Below are 26,958 nucleotides of genomic sequence, written 5' to 3' on the forward strand. Positions count from 1 at the left end.
ATCCCATAGGCGTTTGTGATGTGCGATCATGTGCCTACGCAAAGCAGTTGTACCTAGGTGGGTGTTGGACTTCCCACGACTCAGTTTCTTTTGGCACAGGTAGCAAATGGCATCGCTGTTGTCAGAGGCAGACACACACAAAAAAATGCCACACTGCTGAGCTCTGCAATGACGGTATTCTGGTGGTGGACACAGCATGCGTTGATTGGCGTGCTGTCGGGCTGACCCCGGGTGCTGATGCATGCTGTCTGACTGTGCCACTAGCTCCTTGCGACGACCTCCCCCTGCTTCCAACTCGTCTCCTCCTCCTACTCTTCTTGCCGAGCGGGCACCCACGTGACATCCATGGATGCATCGTCATCATCAACCGCTTCACTTGTATCTGACAACTCAGCAAAGGAAGCAGCAGCGGGTACAACATCATCATTATCATCACACCGTACGTCCATGTGTGTAATCCTGCCTGACTGAGACATATCCCTGTTATCTACATCCTCTGGCAATAATGGTTGCGCATCACTCATTTCTTCAAACGAATGTGTAAATAACTCCTCTGACAGATAAAGTGAAACGGCTGTGGTGCTAGTGTTGGTGGTGGCGGCAGGCGGGTGAGTGGTATCTTGAGAGGTGCCCGAAGCTAAGCTGGAGGAGGATGTTGTGTCAAGGTTCCGAGCGGAAGCTGTCGAAGATTGGGTGTCCTGTGTTAGCCAGTCAACTATTTCCTCAGAACTTTTCAAGTTCAGGGTACGTGGCCTCTAAAAACTGGGCATTATTCTAGGGCAAAAAGGAATCACAGCACCACGACCACGACGGCCCCTGCGGGGTGGCCTGCCTCTGCCTGTCATTTTTTTTTTTTGGATTAGTGGTACTATGCGTGCAAGCTACTGTGACACCAGATAAGAGTGGCAATGTGCACTGGCAGAGGTTGGCAGAGTACACGCTTTAGGCCTTACACACCCGCTTGAAGACAACTAACTGCTATTCAATCTATAACAGTGAAAAAAAATGTTTGATTTTAAATGCACGCTATTGTGACACGAGATATGAGTGGCAATGTGCACTGGCAGAGGTTGGCAGAGTACACGCTGTAGGCCTGACACACACTTATGAAGGACACTGACTGCTATTATATTACAGTCAAAACATTTTTTTGTTTTTAAATGCAAGCTATTGTGAAACCAGATATGAGTGGCACTGTGCACTGGCAGAGGTTGGCAGAGTACACGCTGTAGGCCTGACACCCGCTTGCAGACAACTAACTGCTATTCAATCTATAACAGTGAAAAAAGTTTTTGGGTTTTTAAATGCAATCTATTGCGACACCAGATAAGAGTGGCACTGTGCACTGGCAGAGGTTTGCAGAGTACACGCTGTAGGCCTGACACACACTTATGACGGACACTGACTGCTATTATATTACAGTCAAAAACTTTTTTGGTTTTTTAAATGCACGCTATTGTGACACCAGATATGAGTGGCACTGTGCACTGGCAGAGGTTGGCAGAGTACACGCTGTAGGCCTGACACACACTCATGAAGGACACTGAGTGCTATTATATTACAGTCAAAAACTTTTTTTGTTTTTAAATGCAAGCTATTGTGACATCAGATATGAGTGGCACTGTGCACTGGCAGAGGAAGGCAGAGTACACGCTGTAGGCCTGACACCCGCTTGCAGACAACTAACTGCTGTCAATAACAGTGAAAAAAGTTTTTGGGTTTTTAAATGCAATCGATTGCGACACCAGATAAGAGTGGCACTGTGCACTGGCAGAGGTTTGCAGAGTACACGCTGTAGGCCTGACACACACTTATGAAGGACACTGACTGCTATTATATTACAGTCAAAAACTTTTTTGTTTTTAAATGCACGCTATTGTGACACCAGATATGAGTGGCACTGTGCACTGGCAGAGGTTGGCAGAGTACACACTGTAGGCCTGATACACACTTATGAAGGACACTGTCTGCTATTATATTACAGTCAAAAAAGTTTTTGGGTTTTTAAATGCATGCTATTGTGACACCAGATAAGAGTTGCAATGTGCACTGGCAGAGGTTGGTAGAGTAGACGCTGTAGGCCTGACACACCCACTTGAAGACAACTAACTGCTATTCAATTTATAACAGTGAAAAAAAGTTTTTGGGTTTTAAATGCACGCTATTGTGAAACCCGATATGAGTGGCACTGTGCACTGGCAGAGGTTGGCAGAGTACACGCTGTAGGCCTGACACACACTTATGAAGGACACTGACTGCTATTATATTACAGTCAAAAACTTTTTTGTTTTTAAATGCAAGCTATTGTGACACCAGATATGAGTGGCACTGTGCACTGGCAGAGGCTGGCAGAGTACACGCTGTAGGCCTGACACCCGCTTGCAGACAACTAACTGCTATTCAATCTATAACAGTGAAAAACGTTTTTGGGTTTTTAAATGCAATCTATTGCGACACCAGATAAGACTGTGCACTGGCAGAGGTTTGCAGAGTACACGCTGTAGGCCTGACACACACTTATGAAGGACACTGACTTCTATTATATTACAGTAAAAAACTTTTTTTGTTTTTACATGCACGCTATTCTGACACCAGATATGAGTGGCACTGTGCACTGGCAGAGGTTGGCAGAGTACACGCTGTAGGCCTGACACCCGCTTGCAGACAACAAACTGCTATTGAATCTATAACAGTGAAAAAAGTTTTTGGGTTTTTAAATGCAATCTATTGCGACACCACATAAGAGTGGCACTGTGCACTGGCAGAGGTTTGCAGAGTACACGCTGTAGGCCTGACACACACTTATGAAGGACACTGACTGCTTTTATATTACAGTCAAAAAAGTTTTGGGGGTTTTAAATGCATGCTATTGTGACACCAGATAAAAGTGGCAATGTGCACTGGCAGAGGTTGGCAGAGTAGACGCTGTAGGCCTGACACACCCACTTGAAGACAACTAACAGCTATTCAATCTATAACAGTGAAAAAAGTTTTTGGGTTTTTAAATGCAATCTATTGCGACACCAGATAAGAGTGGCACTGTGCACTGGCAGAGGTTGGCAGAGTACACGCTGTAGGCCTGACACACACTTATGAAGGACACTGACTGCTATTATATTACAGTAAAAAACTTTTTTTGTTTTTAAATGCACGCTATTGTGACACCAGATATGAGTGGCACTGTGCACTGGCAGAGGTTTGCAGAGTGCACGCTGTTGGCCTGACACACAGACGCTTGCAGACAACTAACTGCTATTCAATCTATTACAGTGAAACATTTTTTGGGGGTTTTAAATGCAATCTATTGCGACACCAGATAAGAGTGGCACTGTGCACTGGCAGAGGTTGGCAGAGTACACGCTGTAGGCCTGACACACACTCATGAAGGACACTGAGTGCTATTATATTACAGTCAAAAACTTTTTTTGTTTTTAAATGCAAGCTATTGGGACATCAGATATGAGTGGCACTGTGCACTGGCAGAGGAAGGCAGAGTACACGCTGTAGGCCTGACACCCGCTTGCAGACAACTAACTGCTGTCAATAACAGTGAAAAAAGTTTTTGGGTTTTTAAATGCAATCGATTGCGACACCAGATAAGAGTGGCACTGTGCACTGGCAGAGGTTTGCAGAGTACACGCTGTAGGCCTGACACACACTTATGAAGGACACTGACTGCTATTATATTACAGTCAAAAACTTTTTTGTTTTTAAATGCACGCTATTGTGACACCAGATATGAGTGGCACTGTGCACTGGCAGAGGTTGGCAGAGTACACACTGTAGGCCTGATACACACTTATGAAGGACACTGTCTGCTATTATAGTACAGTCAAAAAAGTTTTTGGGTTTTTAAATGCATGCTATTGTGACACCAGATAAGAGTTGCAATGTGCACTGGCAGAGGTTGGCAGAGTACACGCCGTTGGCCTGACACACAGACGCTTGCAGACAACTAACTGCTATTTAATCTATTACAGTGAAAAAAAATATTTTGTTTTTAAATGCACGCTATTGTGACACCAGATATGAGTGGCATTGTGCACTGGCAGAGGTTGGCAGAGTAGACGCTGTAGGCCTGACACACACGCTTGAATACAACTAACTGCTATTCAATCTATAACAGTGAAAAAACTTTTTTGTTTTTAAATGCAAGCTATTGTGACACCAGATATGAGTGGCACTGTGCACTGGCAGAGGTTGGCAGAGTACATGCTGTAGGCCTGACACACAGACGCTTGCAGACAACTAACTGCTATTCAATCTATTACAGTGAAAAAAATTTTTTTGTTTTTAAATGCAAGCTATTGTGATACCAGATATGAGAGGTGGCACTGGGCATGTGGGCACAGTATCCACTGTCAGCCTGACACCGAAGCTGGCAGGCAGGCAACTGCAATTAGATTCTTTGATGTTCTAGCCCTAATAAGGGCTTTTTGGGGTGCTGTCCTTACAGCAGAGATCAGATGAGTCCTTCAGGACTGTAGTGGACACTGAATACACTAGCCTAGCTATCCATTTCCCTATCAAATCAACAGCAGCTACACTTTCCCTCCTCTCACTAAGAATGCAGCTTCAGAATGAATCTAAAATGGATGCTGTCCAGTCGGTGGGAGGGTCTGCTAGGGAGGGTGTGCTGCTGATTGGCTGGAATGTGTCTGATGACTGTGAGGCACAGGGTCAAAGTTTACTCAATGATGACGAATAGGGGGCGGATCGCCGTGGCGAACGCGAACACGCTATGTTAGCTGGGAACTATTCGCCAGCGAACCGTTCGATACATCACTATTGCTGAGAGTTTAGTCTGCAAACAGGTTCTTTTTCCTTAAAAAATAAAATAAAAAATCATTCACTGCTTTTAAATCAAGGAGGAACCTGAATTAACCATCTGGCTTCTGGACTAAAAACAGGCTTTAATAAGTTCATGAAAGTCTTTCTGGAAGATAGCTCTATTAAGTTCTTTCAAAGTGTCTGGACTTCTGTACAAAGATCTGAAGCAGTTCGGGTTGGCTGGACTGCGGAAGAAAGGAATGTTCTTAGAGGAAGTTATGTTTGCTATTTGTAAAGGACCCAGTTGCCTGTAGTGGCATTTTACTCACTGGGAAGTAAAAGTCAGATGTCTTCATCCTATAGGTCTAGCGCCATAATCTACAATCTTTTGTCTTTTCAGAGAATTTTCCTTCAGAGATTTCAGATATTTATTTTATTCCAATGGAATTTCTCCAGAAACATTGGACCTTTACTACCAATGTTTCTGCAATCAGGGACTTGCTTTGTATTGCCGTAGCAGAGAGTTTGCATATGTGCCCTTTTCCTGGCTAATCATGGCAGCATCATTTATGGGTTGCCCCTCCCTTAGCAGTCACAGGACAGGAATTAATTAGATTAATTAGACTGATAGGTATAAAGAGTCCCTCTTCCCCTTACACTGCACTCCTCTTGGAAGACTAAGCGCTTCAAGGATCGGTCCTTTCGGGACAGCAGAAGCTATAGACCAGGAAGAGAGTATTCCAGAAATTTTTCTTGGAAAACCTTCTCACATTCTTTGACCAATAAGGCTTCCAGAGGAAGAGGAGCTAGAACCTCTGGGAAGAACTGCCCATTCGGGGACTGTGGGAGGAAGACTGAAGTTCTTTTACCCGCTGTGGGCCGCATATATTACGGACGTGTGGGGCAATTCCATCATAAGAGAGGGTTACAGGATAAAATTTGCCTCTTACCCAAAATCTGCTTTCTTCAAGAAATCAAAGGTGTTGGCAGGCATCAAACGTAGGGCCATGAGGGCCTGCATTTCTACTCTTCTGGAACAAAACGTTATAGAAGAAGTTCCAAAACAGGAAAGGTTCCAAGGGGTTTACTCCACAGTGTTCTTGGCTCCAAAACCCCAGGGAAAGTGGCGTCTCATCCTGAACTTGAAAGGAGTTAACTCCATGCTCGACGTAAGAACATTCAAGATGGAATCTTTACAGACCATCTTAAAAAGCATCAAAAGAGGGGATTGGATGACATCTATAGACTTGAGGGACGCCTACTACCAAATCTCTACAAACCATGATCATATGCGGTTTCTCAGATTCTGGGCTCTAGGAAGGCATTTTCAATTCCGGGGACTGACTTTTGGCCTCAGCTTGGCACCAAGAACGTTCACAAAAGTTCTTGTCACCTTGATTGCCTTCATAAGAGTGAGAGGTATCGCAATCTTCCATTACTTGGACAATATCCTTATCATAGGTCTATCTCAAAGGATAGTGGCTCATCATACTTGGGTTACGATGAACATTCTTTGAGACCACGGTTGGCTTCTGAACATAGAGAAAAGTTTCCTAATTCCTTCACAAAAGATCATATTCCTCGGAGCAGTAATAAACACTATCTCCGACCATGTGTACCTGTTTCCATAGAGGGCTGTGAGGATCTGAGAGAAAATAATAAAACTACAAGGTTTCGAGACTGGCTCAGCAAGAGAAGTCATGAGCCTCCTTGTTTCTTTGACTTCAACAATTGTGCTGGTAAAATGGACCCAAAGGAAGTTTCACACTGTTCAGAATTGCTTCCTTCTTCAATTTGACAAAGTAGAAACAGATTGGGAGCAAAGAATAGCTCTGCCCCTGCCAGTAAGAAAAGGGTTGGACTGGTGGATGGGTAAGAAGAATTTGGCAAAAGGCTTCCCATTGGAGGAGCCTCCTTGGAACGCTATTACAACAAATGCCAGTTTCTCTGGATGGGGTGCCCACTTCAGTTTCACATGGACACAAGGGAAGTGGACCCGAGAAGAGAGTCGCCTACACTCAAATCTAAGAGAACTAAGAGCTATTTCCAAAGCCGTCTTGGTATTCCTCCTGATGATCGAAAAAATCTTGGGTACTAGTCAAAACGGACAACCAAGCAGTTGCTTTGTATGTGAACAACCAAGGAGGCACAAGAAGCAGCTTGCTCTTTAAGAAACTAGCTCCCTTGATGAAGGTGGCCATGAAAAATCTCCAAGGTCTGAAGGTTTCTTCCTAAGGTGATTTCTCAGTTTCATCTCTCTCAAGAAGTGGTCCTTCCATCATTCTACCCCAATCCTACTTCTCAAGAGGAAGTTAGGTGGCAACGTTTGGATGTCATGAACTGAACCTAGTTCATTCTGAATAATACAGAAAGACTGACTAACTCTTTATTTTACCTTCAGGAGTTAGGAAAGGTGAGGCGGCCTCTTTATCTACATTGAAACGTTGGATTTCGCTAATGATCAGGAAAGCGTATATCTCTAAAGGTCAATCTCCTCCAATGAAGATAAGTACACATTCTACCAGAGCATTGTCAACTTCATGGGCTAATATATAATAATGTGACAGCATATCACATTACTATATAGCTTCACACAAGAAAACCAGATACAGGACTACAGACAACACCAAGTTAATTTAACTTTAAATATTATGGATTGATACAAAGTTCCATTGTAAGGAAAGGCAAACAAGGGTTCAGTGGTGTCAAAATTATAATTTTATGGACAAAAAGGAGACATCTAAAGAAAGTCTCTGAAGTCTGACAGGTCTTTGACGGATAGGCATAAAGATAGCCAAAAATGACATCAATTGCATCACGAAACAGTTAACCCCTTACACAAAGGATAATTGGAACTCCTGACAAATTTCTGGTGGTGTTATGCCATTTACTGACCAAACTCTTGATAGCCTGTAGGGAAGACACACCCACCTTACTCTATTGGGAAGATAAACCAGAGGTTCCCAATCCTCAAGTACCCCCTACCAGTCCAGGATTTAGGGATTACCCTGTTGTGTCTGAAGTGTTTTTTCCCCCCCTTTTTCTAAAAAACACCTTAGACACCACAGGGTAATCCCTAAATCCTGGACTGTTCGGGGGTACTTGAGGACTGGGTTGGGAACCACTGACATAAAGGAAGATTCTCCTTTAAAAATTAAGGACAAAAAAGCGAAAGGCAGTGATCTTAGATCTAACATCTGGTGTAGGAATGAGGACACCTAACTTTCGCACTTCCCAAAAATTAAAAAAAAATAAAACTTGTCTCTCCAACTGAAAACTTTCCTATTTCCCCACAATTCTCATTTATACCTGCATTCACAATTCCTAGGATACAGGGGCGGACTGAGAACCCTCAGGGCCCCCGGGCAAAATAAATCAAGGGCCCCCTTACAGGCCCCACCTATACTCCGCAGCAAGCGCCACCCATGTCCCGCCTCCATGCACCGCCTCCAGCCACACCCTACACAATCTTTAGACACAAGGAACAAAAGTGCAATAATCCCTTCAAGGCCCCAGTAGAGACTACAATTGAGGGCTAATGAGCCATGGAGGGGGGTCTTTCTAGCAGAGGCTATCTCAGTGTCCTTTAGAGAGTGTGTTAGAAATAATCCCCTCCAGGCCCTATTAGAGACTACAATTGAGTCTAATAGGCTTGGAAGGGGGTCTTTCTAACAGAGGCCATCTCAGTGTCCCTGCTGGAAACAGTCGCCTCCAGGCCCCAGTAGAGACTACAATTGAGGGCTAATGGGCCATGGAGGGGGGGGGAGCATTCTAGCAGAGGCTATCTCAGTGTCCTTTAGAGAGTGTTAGAAAGAATTTCCTCCAGGTCCCATTAAAGACTACAGTGGAGTCTAATGGGGACTGGAGGGGGGTCTCCAACACTCTGGTTCCTATTCACAATATAGCAACACAACATAGCTCGCTGATACCTAGGCCAAGTTGGCTCCTCTTACCTTAATTACTGTTGCTGGCTGGCAGTCTGTGGGCTTGCTGGAAGGCTGTGGGCTTACTGGCTGCGGCTGGCAGGCTGTGGGCTTGCTGGCTACTGCCGGCAGGCTGTGGGCTTGCTGGCTGTGACTGGCAGGCTGTGGCTTTGCTGGCTGCGGCTGGCAGGCTGTGGCTTGCTGGCTGTGGCTTGCTGGCTGGCAGGCTGTGGCTTGCTGGCTGCGGTTGGCAGGCTGTGGGCTTGCTGGCTGTAAGCCTAACTGGTGGCCTGTGGGCTGGCTGGCTACTGGCCAGCCTGTGGGCTGGCTGGCTGGCCGGCCTGTGGGCTGGCTGGCTTGCTGGCTACTGGGGCACTTGTAGATTATTTAAAGAAATAATCCATGCACAATAACCACTACTGCTCTGTGTAGTCGTTATGGTGCCAGGAGGGCCGGGCCCCCTCCCAGAGTAAGTAGTCAAACCGTTTAAGAACAGTTTGACAACTTACCTGGGGTCTGCTGGGATATGAGGCTGTAGTAGGGTATAGGAGCAGTGGTGCAATGTGTAAGGGGTGCAGTGTGTGTGAAAGGTTCAGTGTGTGTGAGTGGGTGTAGTGTGTGAATGTGTAGGGTGTGTGGGGTAATGCGTGTATGAGGGGCTGTGTATGTGTGTGGCAATGTTAGTATGGGGGGCTGTGTGTGTATGGGTGGGCAGTGTATGTGTGTGTGAGGCAATGTGTGTAAATGTGTATGGTGTGTGTGGGGGCAGTGTGTGTGTGTATGGGGGGCAGTGTGTGAATGTGTATGGTGTGTGGGGGCAGTGTGTTTATGGGGCTAGAGTTCACTCTCACCACTGCGACCACCAGGAATCCCTGGTGGTCACAGTGTTGAGAGTGAACTCTAGCCCGTAGCTCCAGGGCTAGAGTTTACTCTCGCAAGAGCCGTAACGTTGCCGTGGTAACCGCGGCAACGATCTGTGCTCGCGCAAGAAGGACCCAGAGGAGCTGCAGGCTGAGCTCCCGGGTCCTCTCTTCCTCCCTCCCCTGCCGGCTGCCCGCACGGTGCCTGCGGACAGGGGAGGGGGCAATTGCCCTCGTCTTACTCCCCCCTCCCCCTCTTCTTACTCCCACCCTCTTCTTACCCCCTCCCCCCTTACTCCCCCTCCCTCTCTTCTTACTCCTCCCTCTCTCTTCTTACCCCCCCTCCCTCTCTCTTCTTACCCCCCTCTCTCTTCTTACCCCCCTCTATTTTTACCCCTCTCTCTTTTTACCCCCTCCCTCTTTACCCCCCTCCCTCTCTCTTTTTACCCCCCCTCCCTCTTTACCCCCTTCCCTCTCTCTTTTTACCCCCCTCCCCTCTTTTTACCCCCCTCCCCTCTTTTTACCCCCCCACTCTTTTTAACCCCCCCTCCCACTCTCTTTTTAACCCCCCCACTCTCTTTTTAACCCCACCCCCACTCTCTTTTTAACCCCCCCACTCTCTTTTTAACCCCCCCACTCTTTTTAAACCCCCCTCCCACTCTTTTTAACCCCCCCACTCTCTTTTTAACACTCCCCCTCCCACTCTCTTTTTAACACCCCCCCTCCCCTCCTACTCTCTTTTTAACACCCCCCCTCCCCTCCCACTCTCTTTTTACCCCCTCCCCGTAGCGTGGCCAAGCTGCTGTGCGGTCCGCGGTGCCCGGCCGGAGTGATAGGAACTAAAACAGAAGTTTCTGTTTCCTGTACCCGGCCGGACTGACCGGAAGGTGCACACTGAGCACCTTCCTATCACTCTGGCCGGGCACCGCGGACCGCACAGCTACAGGGGAGGGGAGGTGAGAAGCTGCAGCCGCCTGAGGCTCTTAAGAGAGCGCTCAGGCGGCTGCAGCATTTAAAGGGGCGGCCGGGCCCCCTGATGGCGGGCCCCCCTACCGGCCGGGCCCTCGGACCATGTCCGAAGTGCCCGACCGGTCAGTCCGCCTCTGCTAGGATATATCTCCAAGTCTAAAAGAAATTCTACACAAAGAAGCTGGTTTTATTTAATTTGAATTAATTTTACTAAAAACATCTGGATAAAAAGGCTGGTCAGATTTCAACTATTATGAAATCTTATTTTATAATTGTGTTCTATTCCATCTCCGTCCCTATACTATCACTACTTAATTGATACCTATATCTCCCATCCTGATCTTCTGTTTTTGTTTTGCTTAAAGCTGGTGTGATCATGTCATTTTATGTTCATCCTTTAAGACTTTTTGTTAATTGTTTGTTTAGCTAGTGTTACTTCTCACTGATAATCTAGTAAATTTATGTTCATGGTTTATGACTTTCACCTATCTGATCCTTCCTATCTTTTTATCCCAAATGTTATCTCCTTTTAGTTTTTCATCTCTAATTAATTACCTCAATAGCCCCATGTCTCCCCACCCATAATAGTGTGTTTTATTTCTTTTTTTTTTTTCTTTCTAACCTCAGACCTTATATTTCAGACTGGGCCCCTTAAAACAGCATTAACACCCAGCACTCCCAAGCAACCAAGTCCTGCTGAATCTTCAGAGCAGAGGTATCATCTCTGGAAGATTGCCCACCCTCCCCTCCCCACACCATCCCACCCCATGGTCGACAACTTACTTATAGATAGTGCACATCAGCTGATTTTCTTAACACACCAATCAAATCGCTAAACCTCTCCTCACCTGAGTTTATTTTAACACACTGCATCCTTACATTGGTTTAATCACTCATTAATATTTGTGTGTTTGTATATATGATCTACATATCTATATAATACACATTTTTTCTAATGTTCTCCCTTCTATTTTTCACTTTAACACTAACTTCTCTCATCACTAAAATATCTCTATCCTTTCACTCACCTGTTCCTAGCAACACCATAATTATTACTTCCACCTTACTCCCCTCCCCTCTCTATTCATCCCATGCACTCTACACATACCTTTCCAGCCTATCTCCACCAACTCCTCCCAAATCCTCTACATACATACCCTCCTACAAAACTTTCAAATCCTACTCCCACCTTCACTTCCTTTCTATCCTTCTGCTCCTAGCTGCTGGTGATGTCTCTCCTAACCCCGGCCCCCTCGCAACAAACTCAGCACATACTAATCTCATACCCATCTCATGTTCCTCTAAATCCTCCTTCAATACTGCCCTCTGGAACGCACGCTCTGTTTGCAATATAACTAAATCCACTGCTGTCCATGACTTCTTCATCTCTCGTTCTATAGATTTACTAGCCATAACAGAAACCTGGCTCTCCCCCTCTGACACTGCCACCCCTGCATCTTTGTCCTTCGGTGGTCTCCAACTTACCCACAACCCAAGAAACTCTGAATGTAAAGGTGGTGGTGTTGGGTTTCTCCTCTCCCCTCACTGCTCTTTTAAACCTCTTCCCACCCCCCCCCCTTCTCTCTCTTTCCCGTCATTTGAAATACACTCAATTCGCCTTTTCAAACCCTTCTCTGCTAACATTGCTGTTATTTACCGTCCCCCTGGTTCCCCTCTTCTCTTCCTTGACCACTTTGCTGCCTGGCTACCCTATTTCCTCTCTTCTAACATTCCATCCCTAATTCTCGGGGACTTCAATATTCCTATAAACCCACCTTTGACCTCTGCAGACACTAAACTACTTTCAATTACTTCCTCCCTCGGGCTATCGCAGTGGGCAAATTCTCCCACCCATGTAGCTGGCAATACCCTTGACCTAATCTTCACTTATGCATATACAGTATCTAATATCTGCAACACTCCATATCCACTCTCTGATCACCACCTCTTATCATTTGCGCTCACATACCCCCTCACCCAAAAACCTCAGCCTAACCCCCCCTCAACTCAGGAGGGACCTTAATTCTCTTGATCTCCAACAGTTGTCAGCTGACATTGATTCTCAACTGCTGTCCATCCCTTCCCTCTCCTGTCCTTCACAGGCCATCTCCATATATAATTCTACTCTTACATCTGCCTTGAACACTGCAGCACCACTCCAAACAAGCACCTCGAGGAGGACCCGCCCCCAACCATGGCATACTAAATCAACGCGCTACCTGCAAAGATGCTCCTGTTGTGCTGAACGCTCCTGGAGGAAGTCCCGCACCCAGGCAGACTTTCTCCATTATAGATTCATATTGTGTTCATACAGTGCAGCCCTTGCCCTTGCCAAACAGTCCTATTTTTCCGCTCTCATTAGTTCATGTTCCCGCAACCCCAGGCGTCTCTTTCACACCTTTAATTCTCTTCTTCACCCTGCTGTGGCCACCCCCAAAACTAACCTTACTGCTGATAACCTTGCATGTTACTTCACTGACAAGATTGAACAGCTAAGGAAATAATTCTCCCCTCCTTGCCTTTCTGTTTCTCAATCACACATAGATCATGCCTTTCCTACCCTTCAGACATTCTCCCCAGCTACTGACCAAGAGGTGGCTGCTCTTCTTTGCTCCTCTCGCCCCACCACCTGCCCGCTCGATCCTGTCCCATCTCACCTTATTAGATCTCTCTCCACTTGTCTCGTGCCTTCTCTAACACACATCTTCAACTGCTCGCTCTCTTCTGGCATCGTCCCTGCTGACCTTAAACATGCCACTGTAGTACCTATACTAAAAAAACCATCCCTCGACCCATCCACCCCCTCTAACTACCGTCCCATATCTCTGCTCCCTTTTTCCTCAAAGCTTCTGGAAAGACTTGTCTTTACCCGTGTGTCTCATTTCCTCAATTCCAACTCTCTCCTTGACCCCCTTCAATCTGGCTTCCGCCCTCTCCACTCTACAGAGACTGCCCTTATCAAAGTTACTAACGACCTAATCGCAGCTAAATCCAAAGGCCACTACTCCATACTAATTCTTCTTGACCTCTTAGCGGCCTTTGACACCGTTGATCATGCTCTCCTTCTTCAAACTCTTCAATCGCTTGGTCTCTGTGACTCTGTCCTCTCCTGGTTTTCCTCTTATCTCTCCCAACGCTCATTCAGTGTCTCTTTTTCTAATGATACCTCCTCCCCTTGCCCTGTCTCGGTTGGAGTTCCCCAAGGCTCCGTCCTTGGTCCCCTTCTATTTTCTCTTTATACTGCCTCTCTTGGCAAACTTATTACCTCTTTTGGATTTCACTGCCACCTGTATGCTGATGACACCCAGCTATATCTCTCCTCCCCGGACCTCTCCCCTGCCGTCCTGCAACGTGTCACTGCTTGCCTTTCTTCCATCTCTGACTGGATGTCATCCCGCTTTCTGAAACTCAATCTCTCAAAAACTGAGCTCCTTGTCTTTCCTCCTCCTAATACTGATCCTCCTCTTTCCCTCTCCCTCCAAGTTTGTGATACCAACATCAGTCCATCCTTGCAAGCGCGCTGTCTTGGCGTCATACTTGACTCTGGTCTCACCTTTGAGCCTCACATCCAGCATGTTGCCAAATCCTGTAGATTCCATCTTAAAAACATAGCCCGCATCCGCCCCTTTCTTGCACCAGAGCTTTCTTGCACCAGAGACACCAGAGCTTGTCCATGCTCTAGTAATTTCCCGCATGGATTATTGTAACCCTCTCCTGATTGGTCTTCCCAATAGCCGTACTGCACCCTTACAGTCTGTAATGAATGCTGCTGCTAGATTGATTTTCCTCTCTAGTCGTTTCTCTCACACCTCACCCCTCTGCCAGTCCTTACATTGGCTTCCTGTATGCTATAGGAGTCAATTCAAGGTACTAACTCACACCTATAAAGCACTGAACAACTCTAGCCCCTCTTATATCTCCTCACAGATCCATAGGTATGTCCCTTCTCGGTCTCTCCGCTCTGCCCGTGACCACCTCCTGTCCGTTGTCCGCACTCGTACGGCCAACTCGCGCTTGCAGGACTTCTCATGGGCGGCTCCCTTCCTATGGAATAGCCTGCCTACCGCCATCAGACTCTCCCCTAGTCTTGCATCTTTTAAGAAGTGCCTTAAAACCCATCTCTTTAGGAAAGCTTATGGCCTCCAAGACTAACCCTTACCTCACATACCTGTCTCTTGCCCTCTCCTAAAGGGCAGCCCACCTTATTTGATTGTAAATTCCTGTCCTAATGTATTTTACACCACACCTCCTATAGAATGTAAGCTCGTTTGAGCAGGGTCCTCTTCAACCTATTGTTCCTGTAAGTTTATTTGTAATTGTCTTATTTATAGTTAAATCCCCCTCTCATAATATTGTAAAGCGCTACGGAATCTGTTGGCGCTATATACGGTAATTAGGAAAGTTAAAATCCGGTTAGAATTATTCTTATTGGATGAGAACGAATGGTTAACTGGCCTGAGAACTATTGTATTTGTCATTGCAATATAATGAAAAAAAATAAAAAAATAAAAATAAAGTGTATTTTGTGGGAATTGTGGCCAAAGTTTATTGCTTTACGCTGTGCTGATGCGAAGAGTCCTGTACTAAGAAAGGTTTAGCAAGCTGATTTCAAGAGAGTGTCCGGTCGTAAAACTGTTGAAGCTTGCATCTATCTGCATATGTTACTATTGAACAGTGGCGTCTCTTTTTTAGGGGGGGGGCACAGGGTGGGCCAGGGACAAAAGTAGGGGGGCACATTCAACCCCGCCCTCGCCGCAGTTTGACCCCGCCCCTGCCGCATGTTAAGCCCCACCCCCGACATAATGTATTGTTGTTGTTTTTTTAGAATCCCTGGTGGAGGATTCATTATTTTCCACCAGGGATTATTAAAAAAAAAAAAAAAAAACATTTCCTTTGATACAGTGCCATAGTTTGAAAAAAAATTCCAAGGACATTTTGCAGCACAGCTATCAATTACTGTCTGTGTACAATATCCCTGGACAGTCAGTGCTCTCTGTATAATACAGGGTTGTGTGTATAATACATTGGGACAGTCAGTGCTCCCTGAAACGGACACCTTCCATTGATGGACGCTTCCTAGCTTGCGCCGAGGACCACAAGCACCGAACTGGACACCACAACCACCGCAGACTCCACAACCGCCGTAGCTTAACTGGAGCCGCGCCGTCTTCCGTCCACCCTGGAATGAACCTCCAGCATTCAGGACCGTGTGGGGAAGACCTCTCCTCCAGGAGAGGGTATCAGGAGCAAGAATTAAGTGATAAAAGCTCAAGGGAGTATGCAGAGCATAGCAATCCCCAGTGTGATATAGCAGTTCCCTCCAATAACGAGACAAGGCTACGTATTGAGGGTCAAGAAGAACTCTGGTTTAATTACACACACTCTGCTTTTATGCAATTCTCCCCTGCAAGGGAGACGCCCACATCCAATTAAACATTACCCACTCACACAATGGTTACCTCCCACAGATTCCCACCCCTTAGCCTGAGCGGTAACCCAATTATAACGTACAATTTAAACATACATTTTTATAACTTTAAAACCATACATTCAATCTTCATAAAAGAAGAGTTAGCTGGAAGTCCTTTATGACCGACCGCAAGCACTTTTTCATGCCCAAAACAGTTCCACAGATTCAGGCTGTGCTGTCGGTCTATTTCTGCCCGAAAAGTTATATGTCCCATCCGAAGGCGGCGTTCGAATCGTCAAACTCACTTCGACTATTGTCGAAGTGTCGAAGTGAAACCGGGGTTGTTTCCGTGGTGTTATATTGTCTACCAGAGGTCTGTTTTACACCCAGAATTGACAAAGTCCTGTTCGAATGTGTGTTCGAATCTTCGAACGGGACTTAGTCTCCAGCCGCAATGTCGAAGGTACAGCTCACTGTGACGAGACCAACCTCGCCACATTGCAATGGAGGAGCCTGGTTGCCTGCCTGCTGCCTTTGTATTATGGACCGGCAGCTAAAGGGTTAATTTTACTGTGCAGAAGGATTTATTTCTCCCTTTCTGCACAGCCGTTCGGTAGATTCTATCTACCGAACAAACAGCCTGTTTGCAACCTCCCCAGAGCCATGGGAAGCCGGCCGGTGCTGTTAATTGGTCACCCAGAAGCTGGAGTGTGCTGACAATTTACCTCCCTGAAGCTGCGGTTAACCGCAGCTTAATTGCTTGTTACTGGGTGGCCGCTGTTACACTTAGCGGCCGCTAGGTGGCGGTGTTCTGGAGCTCCCCGGGCAGCCAGCGCTTTTCTGCCCGGCTTTCATGCACCAAAATCAGACACTTTTACGTGCAGGCACCGCTGAACCTCCAGCCCCTGGTTCTAATTCGTATGGATTTGGTGAATGCATGGAAATTCTGTATTTTATGTTGGAAGAATGTTTTAACCCAGATAGCCATGCCATGGAGCATATTAGTGTAATTAAAGACTTTGGCTCCATGGCAATTAAACTGTATTCGTGTGGTCTGAGTGTCATTCACCTAATAATGTGCACTCAGACCTGAGCTATCTGGGGATATGTTACATGTCTGTGTTTAATGTATAAAAAGTAACTTTATGTATTTTAAAGTGATAGTCTGTCTTTGTGTCCCCACGTGTGTAATGGAGTTTTTCCTTTGTCCTGGGAGATAATTGAATTACTTCTCCAGGGCAGAGGAGATGAAGCCAGGATGCATTGTGGGGATGTTTTACTGCTGTATGTCTCTAATTGGTACTGGTCTATCTTTTGTTACAGTCTTCCATCTGGTCCCCTAGGGGAGTGTCCACCAGGTGGGAGACAAAAGTAGGGGGGCACATTCAACCCTGCCCTCGCCGCAGTTTGACCCCACCCCTACCGCATGTTAAGCCCCACCCCCGACAAAATGTGTTGTTGGTTTCTTTTTTATAATCCCTGGTGGAGGATTCATTATTTTCCACCAGGATGCTGTTACATAAAGCCAGCATCACCAAGCATCTTCATAAATACAGGGGCAGGTAGCCCTCAATAAACAGACCACTGCTTGACCCTCAACACGGAGCCTTGTCTCGTTCTTGGGGGGGATTCACTGTATGCTGATAGGGACTGACTGCCAGGAGTGTAAGCCGCTTGGGAGCTTTTCCTGTTCGTCTGTTAGCAGCTATTGGGGAGATGGGGAGATGGTTGTCATGCCCTGAAGGCGGCCCTGCTGTAGAGTCCAGACACACACACACACTGCCAAGTCCAGACACACACACACACACACACACACACCCCAAGCCTACCTGTTGCTGTGGGTCAGCCATCTTCTGGCCTTTGCAGCAGCTGGGCTGCTGCTTAACGGCGGCGGGGCTTTGTTTGGGGGCAGGGCCTGTGCGCCTGTCAGTGCTCTCTCCTGCATTCCCTCGAGCCTGAGGGAATAGAATCTAAAACACATGGCCAGCAGATTGCTGGCATTTGGGGGGGGGGGGGGACACAGCATGATGTAGGGGGGGCCATGGCCCCCTCCCCAGTGACGCCACTGCTATTGAACTATCTGAAAACTGTTAAACTGCTGTATTGTATATTTGTTACATCTAAATATTCACTGATTGTCATGCATGTTACATTGTCACAATAAACCACATTTTTATAGTTGGTTTGTAATGTGTGAAATACAAATCCTCTAATAAAAAGTGTACTCTAGGGTCTATAAGCGTTAAAATAGTGAGTAGCTCTTAGCATTAAATTAAGGGGAACAGTGCCAATATATCAATTCGATAATGTTTATAATGTTAAGATCATCACCATATAAATATCCTCACATTGTCTAGTGGAAGGCAAGCTGGATCTCTGGTGGTTTAGTATTGTGTTCGGCACCAATATCAGATGCAGACCACTTTAACAGCTCCCAGTGCTCCATCAATGACCAAGAGCACTCACTAGGGAGCTCTTAAGTAGCTGAAGGAGGTGCAGACCACAAATGCTCCCTCAATGAAGTGAGAGGGCTCAGCCAGGTGATGTACTCCTGGTTCAAGAAGTCAGGGAGAAAGAGTTCCAGGGCCAAACAGGACCCCACCAGCCCATGTCCAAACCCTAGGTGGAAGTCTTAAGGTTAATACAGTTCTGGTGGGAAGAGTAGCCGCAGTGGTCACACAAGGTATCTGCCAAACACAAACCAGATCAGATACTCTCTTTGAGTGGCAAGTCCACACAACCCACATACAATGAAGGATGAACTTTTAGTTCAAGTTCTGAACATATGGAGCTCTCAGAACCTCTAGTATCTATGAGAAGTGTGAAGCCAGAAGCCACCAATACAATAATGAAAATAAGTAGGAAGTCATTTTATTTGCTTTTAATTAAGCAGTCCTGTCAACATGCATACAAATGGGTTGTTACATTGTTTTATTATAACTGCCCCTTATATTTAAGATACAGAATTTACACTAACCAAGCCAGGTAACTTCTTTTAACTGTACTTTGTTTTGCAAGAAGCCATTTGGACTAGGCAGACAAGCTATAGCTACAGGGTCTGCAATGTCGTACAGGTGAGCAATAGGAGGTGCCAAGCTTGAGTTGTAAAGCCATTTGGTGAACACAAGGCATTGTAACTCAGAACATGGTGCTGCATATTCAGAAACTAGAACCTTCATCTTAGTGCAGTGATGAGAAAAAATTATACTATCCTTTGGTCCACCCATGCTGTGTGCAATATATGCATTGAAAGACTGCTTCAACTGGAGAGTGTATTAAACAGAAAGGTAAGGAAGTCATGGTAACGTGTGTGTCCAACACAGAGGTCTCTAGGAGGACATCCAGCTCAGAGCTAAGCTCCCGTGAGTTTCCCCGGGGGCATAAAGCCAGCATCACCAAGCATCTTCAGTGACACATCACCATCAGGTTTTATCACCAGCTTTGCAACACTACCATGATAGAGAGACAGTCGGAGCCAAGCTTCCGGTGGGAGTTGTAGTGCCCTGTAGATGAAGATATAAATTGTCAGTACAATATAGGTCTTGAGAGGTTATTTTTAATGCTGTAAAGCAGGATTCCCAAACTCTGGCCCCCCAGATGTTGCTCAACTACAACCAGGGCCGGGCAAACTGCAAGGTGTGCGGTTTCTGCTCCCCAGCTTAATGAGACTGCGGCCGGAATATGACGTCATATTCCAGCCGCGGAATCATTAAGTAGCGTGCAAGGGCGGGGGGAGCAGAGAAAGCACAGCTCCCCCAGTGGCCGCCATCACAGCTCCCCCTGCGGCCACCAGCACAGACAGCTGTCTGCCCCCAGTAATGTGTGTCAGTGTGTCTGTCAATAGTGTTTTTTTATTCACTTTTCCCCACGCCATGCTGGTCTCCCCTCCACTAGCCCTGCCTCTATGGCTGAGATCATCAAGCTTGATGATCTCAGCCAATCCAATGCTTATCATAGGATTAGCTGCAAAAAGCTACACCAATCATCATCTCCTCATAGAGATGCATTGAATCAATGTATCTCTATGGGGAATGTTCAGTGCCTCCAGAGCGTGGAGGCCCTTAATGTAGAAACACAGGAAGCGCCTCTAGTGACCGCCTGAGTGATTGTCACTTTGAAGCAATGCAAACACTGCCTTTTCTCTGAAAGGTCAGTTTTTACATTAAAAAGCCTGCAGGGACAGACTATAGACACCAGTACCACTACAATAAGCTGTGTGCACGCGCGCTTGCTAGTGAGTGAGCTTGCGTTTTTATGTCAATGAGATCATTTATATCAATGAGCTTGTCTGTCTGCATGCGAGTATGCTTACTGTATAATTAAACAGTTACTCTGAAAGGACCAATATTTTATATTAGAAAATAATCTCTCAACATAACCTTACATGGCGCAATGATTTATGGAGCTGGCATAAATTTATTTTCCAGGGCTGCTTTGTATCCCCAGTCCGGCCCTGACTACAACTCTTATGATTCTATGAATTAAAAGGTCTGAGAATCATGGGAGTTGTAGTTCAGCAACATCTGGAGGGCTGGCGTTTACGGAAGCCTGCTGTAAAGGCTGTCAGATTAGTACATGCCATCCAATTACCACAAGATTTGATAACATTTGGATGAAAACCTGTTTAATAAGCAGCACAGTTCATTATAGTAAAAATTGCACACAATTTTACAATACTGGATTCTCATTTCAATTTTGTATAGTTGTTCTGGGTTTAGTGTACTCCATTTACTTTGTTAAATAAGGGTGTTTAAAAGAAAAACTAAAAATGCAGGTTAGGAATAGAGGGCCTGGAAGATACCTGTGGTGACCACAGATGATTTAGAATGATAAATGGAAGCAGTTTACCTGCATACAAAGTAGCGGATCACATTATCATGGCAGACTTATTTCTGTCTATTGTTTGTTCTGGATCTGCACGGTGGATGTACTTCCTGAATGCAGCCTCAATGCGTGGGCCATATTTAAAATACTAAGATGGAGACAACGACCAGGGTTAAAAGCAGAAACAGGGGGGGCGTGGCTAACCGCTGAGAGGAATGGACGTGTGATCCCTTCACTCCGGCATCGCGGGTCGCAATCCGACTCCATCCAGCACAATACGGCGGCGAAATCGACGGAAATTGTATGATGGCACAGCAGAGGGGAAAGAAGGCTGCCTCTAAGGCAGAAAAAATTAATTTCTTCGGCAGCAAAATGCACCACGAGACGGAGGAAGCTCAGGCCTTGTCCCAAGATGGCGGCTCCGTTGCGGAAAACCCGGAGGCCAGGGAGACACACAGAGCAGGGGACTCTGATAAGCTCACAAAGAGCTATCTACAACAAGCTTTGGACACCCTGTCAAACAAACTCCTCTCATCATGGCAGCATACAGCGGATTCGCTGAGGAAAGATATGCAGGAACTTAGCAAGCGCACCTCTCACATGGAAAACAAAATGGCGGAATTTGCCACAGCACATAACGATACAGCCTCCCATGTGGAGCAACTGGAACAAAAATTATTGGCCACAGAAAATAAAATCACGGATTTGGAAGATCGCGCTCGCAGGAATAACCTGCGCATCAGAGGGATCCCTGAGGACGTTGTTCCGGAGAACCTGCAGACATATGTCAGAGGTATGTTTCATGCCTATGCCCCTGATATACCCACTGACATGCTACTCCTGGACAGGGTACACCGTTTGCCCAGGCCACGATTTTTGCCAGATACTGCCCCACGTGATGTGCTGCTGAGAATGCACTATTTTCATATTAAAGAGCACATACTTAAAACAAGCAGAAATAAAGTGACACCGCTGGAAAATTATCCCAACCTACAGATCTTTGCTGACCTTTCAGCATCCACCTTGCGCAGAAGAAAAGAGTTTGCTCAAGTTGCTACTGCCCTGAGAGAGCATGGCCTCAGGTTTCGGTGGGGTTTCCCTACCAAAATGGTGGTGACAAAGGACGGTACCACCCAAGTCATCACATCGCCTGAAGACGGACTGCGCAAGCTGCAAGCATGGGGATTCATGGATCGCGGACAAGAAAACAGCGCCTCACCTTCCAAACGACTTCAGCTGGACTGGCACAAGGCATAAACTACTGGACGTTCGCAAGTATAATATTTGTTCATATATATGCACTTGCACTATCACCAAGGACTGCCACTAAGTCTAATGTTGATTATACGTGTTTGTTTTTTTTTTTTTTATACACGTTAAGTTACACAGTTATGATATCTAAGTGGATGCGTCAAGTATGCTCTTGTAATTACCTGGTATTCTCAGATAATAACTGGCCTTATCTGTCCGAGCCTACCCCAGCCTATAGGGGCTATAAGGTTGAGTAGGGGACACACCTACCCTTTAAGGTGTCTCTCTGATGGACTATTATGAGATATCCTGGTACAGCAAATTTAGAGATTACTGGGTGTAAAACCCTGGTTACTCAAATGCACAGGCAAATCATAGATATACATATAAAAAAAAAAAAAAAAAAAAAAAAAAAAAAAAGAGACCTGTCTAGTTCATATAAAGTAGAAGCCTGTTTATTGATGAGCCCCCTACAAGTCTACAGGTCAAGAGAATATCCTAAAAGATGTACTCTCATAGACAATGTACAGTGCAAATGTGAAAGTATGCGCATGAGAACTTGTAATTGTGTGCAACCTTGTCTAATCTCACTTACCCTAATGCTATTTTACCTCACCCTAGAATCGAAATGTACTCGCCAGAGGTATTGCAAGATTGTTGTTTCTTGATGCATGACCAAATTAAGTATGTCCGACCGCCATACAGGTTTAAGAGACAGAGGTAGACCCATAGCCACGACACGGAAACATGTCGGTTTCCACCTCTACCCCCACGGTACTCCCCACCAGTACCAAGTTTTATCTTTGTATATACTTTGTTTTAATTATACCCCGGTTCAAGTTACCCTACAACCCCATCCCTAGTCCTGGTTGGGCAAGACAGACCACGCTACTGATTGCACCAGCTCGGATCATCACCATTCTCGTAGAAGTAGTCCTCCATAATCTAAGGGCCGTTAGCAGGTACACATGTGAGACGACAGGAAGAGAGAGTCAGTTCAGTGCCAAGCACAAACCTCATAGACTAATCAATTATGAAGATATACTCCCATAATGTAAGGGGCCTGAATACCCCTCATAAACGTAGGGTCCTCCTAGAGGAAGTTAAGAAAGCTAAAGTAGACGTTGTGTGCCTTCAGGAGACGCATTTTGTACGTGGGAGGGTACCAGAATTTGGGAAACAGGACTACCCAACACAGTATCATACGACTTACTCATCCAAAACTCGAGGAGTGTCCTTCTTGTTTCACAAATCGCTCACCTTTGAGCTACTAAGCGTCAAAACGGACGCGCAAGGCCGCTACTTAATAATACATTGCCACATCAACAGTGCAGTATACATGTTAGTAGGTATATACAGCCCTAACTCCAACCAGCGCAACTTTCTACACAGAGTACTGAGCAAATTACCCCAACAGTCCAAAGTTGCTACCATAATCTGCGGAGACATGAATCATATTCTCCAGCCGACCATGGACACAACTGTATCGCCATCCACCCCTAGATATAGATCGTTAATCCCACATTGCAAAGCCCTCACTAAGCTGCTATTCGATCATAATCTCTATGATATATGGCGAACAGAACACCCGCACGAGAAAAACTATACTTTCTACTCCAAAGTACATGGAACATATTCACGAATAGATCTCATACTGGTGTCTAGAGACTTGCTGTCCTCTGCTGTAAACAGCAATATAGGGGACATAGTGTGGTCAGACCACGCTCCGATGACCCTCGAGACCCGGGACACTTACAAACACAGGGGAAAAGCCCCATGGCGATTGAACGATACACTCCTAAACACACACACGTTTAAAAAGGAACTGGAAACTGTAATAGATGAATATTTCCGACTCAATAATCAACCCGAAATATCACCCACCACATCTTGGCAAGCCCATAAGGCAGTCCTTAGAGGCCAACTTATAAGTAGAGCGTCCTTTCTCCACCGAACTTCCCAGAAGTTACATCTCACACTACTGACTAAACTGCGTGATCTAAACACAGCTCAATTTTTAAAACCTAGCCAAGCACTCAATGCGGAAATCGAACAAGTTACCAAGCAACTAAATGATCTCCTGCTTCACAAAACGGCAAGCATTCTACAAACACTCAAGTTAAAGCACTATACCCAAGGGAATAAAGCGGGGAAAAAATTAGCATCGCTACTAAGGAAGCAATTAACCCACTCCAAAATTCCATATATGCTCACCAACACAGGAGGGAGGGTATACAACCCCTTAGACATTAACGCCGAAACAGCATCATATTACCAAAGCCTCTATAATCTAGCAGAGGATCCGCACACACATCAACCGACACAAGATGAAATTGGCAATTTCCTCTCACAGATGCAGTTGTCAAAACTAACACAACAACAGAAAGATTCCCTGATAGCACCGATTACCCTGCAGGAACTACAACAAACTATCCGCTCGCTCCCTACAGGGAAATCACCTGGGCCGGATGGCTTCACAAATCACTACTATAAAGCATTTTCACACGCTCTTTGCCCCCATCTATTGCGTACACTGAATCACATCGTAGATACAGGGGAGATGCCATCACAGATGTTATTAGCTCATATTGCCACGTTACCAAAACCAGGGAAACCACCTAACCAACCCAAAAATCTGAGACCCATCTCGCTGTTAAATACGGACACGAAAATTCTAGCCAAAATCTATGCTAACCGGGTGGCAACCCTTGTCCCCTTCCTCACACATCCAGATCAAGTGGGGTTTGTGCGCGGGCGGCAAGGGTCTGATGGCACTAGAAAACTTCACAGCCTTATCTATAGTCGTGCGCCTTCCGGCAAGCCCAGGGTCTTTATGTCCCTGGACGCCGAGAAGGCGTTCGACAGGTTGCACTGGAACTTTCTGAGGACGGTTCTACAAAAATTTGAATTTCCACAGCAATTCCTATCCCTCATCTCAGCATTATACTCCAACCCATCAGCGCAAGTGGCGAATGGCGGCTTTGTATCAAAGCCGTTCCCAATTACAAATGGAACGAGGCAGGGATGCCCGCTCTCTCCCGCCCTCTATATTCTTGCACTGGAACCTTTAGCCCAGGCCATACGGGACAATAACCATATTAGAGGTGTGACACTTAAACATCAAACACACAAAATAACATTGTTCGCGGATGACGTTATGCTATCTTTAGCTGACCCGCTCACATCCATTCCTGAATTACAGGACATCTTACAGAAGTACAGCAAGTGCTCCTATTATAAGTTAAACGAAGCCAAAACGCAAGCAATGTGCTTACATGCACCCACAACGCTACAAAAGACCTTACAACAGAAATACACATATGAATGGAGACAGGATTACTTAACCTTTTTGGGCATAAAATTTACAAAGTTAGAGAGGAACTTACATCGGGAAAACTATGGTAAAATTCTCACATCCATAAAACAGCAATTAATGAGTTGGAAAGGGAAATATATATCCTGGATAGGCAGGATAGCAGTAGTCAAAATGAAAACGCTCCCAAGGCTGCAATATTTATTTCGTACTTTGCAAATAGGTTTACCTAAGAAATACCTTCTAGAGGCACAGCGCTTGGTCAATGCCTTTGTTTGGTCCAATAAGAAACCTAGAATAGCAGCAAAAACTATGTATCTCTCATATAAAGGTGGGGGCATGGGATTGCCAAACATAATCACATACTACAGATCAGCCATTCTTGCTCCACTGATTAACGAGTTGCAACAACACGACCGCCCAACTACTTGGGTAACAATAGAAGCAGAATACACCGGGGGCCAACACATAACGCACTTAGCCTGGACGCCACCACACCTTCGGAAAAAATACAAAGACATATCACCACTCACAGCGACAACCCTACGGGAATGGGATAGATACCACAGGGATAAAGGACTCAGCGGGACTCTTTCTCCCGCTTTACTTCTAGACTCCTTTTACGGCCTAATACCCTCATTAAACATGTCATCCTGGGAGGGTAAGGGACTAAAACATTTACACCAATTGTTCGATCAAGGAGAGGTAGTCCCATTCCAACAACTGCAACACACCTATCATTTACCTCATGCAACAGGATTTGCACACAGACAAATTTGCTCTTGGTTACAAAAAAATAAAACCATAATACCGACAGGCGACAGATGGGGGAATTTAACGGTACTGGAACACCTCAGTACACAGACAAACAAACCAGCCAGGCTTATATCCACATTGTATAGTCACCACCACCGGCAGCAAGACCCACGAACACTACAATTTGTGAAAGCATGGGAATTGGACTTAGGTAGACAACTAACTAATGAGCAATGGTCATACATCATGTCTGCCAATAGGAAACTTACACTCAACACAGCCCATCTAGAACTGGCAAGGAAAATGTTATATCGCTGGTACCTTGTACCGACACGCCTACAACACATTAAACCCCAACACACAGGGATGTGCTGGAGGTGCAACTCAGCTAGGGGTACTATGCTACATGTATGGTGGGAATGTGATGCCCTGAGCCCGCTGTGGACAGCCACACAGTCCCTAATTAAAGACACCACAGGAGTAACTCTCGCAAATGCCCCGGAGCACTACCTCCTACAATATATGCCACTCGACCTTGCGAAATCTTCAAGATATCTAATATATCACATAATTTTAGCAGTTTTACTGCACATCAGCAGACACTGGCAAAAACAAACCGTTCCCCACATTCAAAGCTGCATAGCACAAGTTGAAGACACAAAAAAGTTTGAGAAGATGGCTAGATCCAATAACCCACCGCAAAAATTTTGGATAGAGGCGTGGGAAACATGGGATAGGTATCAACAGCGCCAAAGAACAGCCCGTTCACCCCCTCCTTGATCACATTCCATTGAATAAAGCTTAAGGAATAGTAAGGGCGTACCTCCCCTGTGATCAAATATCTGACTACAATACGAAGACACCCAACACTAACTGGTTAAG

The sequence above is a fragment of the Pelobates fuscus genome, chromosome 5 (assembly GCF_036172605.1).
Source record: "Pelobates fuscus isolate aPelFus1 chromosome 5, aPelFus1.pri, whole genome shotgun sequence".
Classification (NCBI taxonomy): domain Eukaryota; kingdom Metazoa; phylum Chordata; class Amphibia; order Anura; family Pelobatidae; genus Pelobates; species Pelobates fuscus.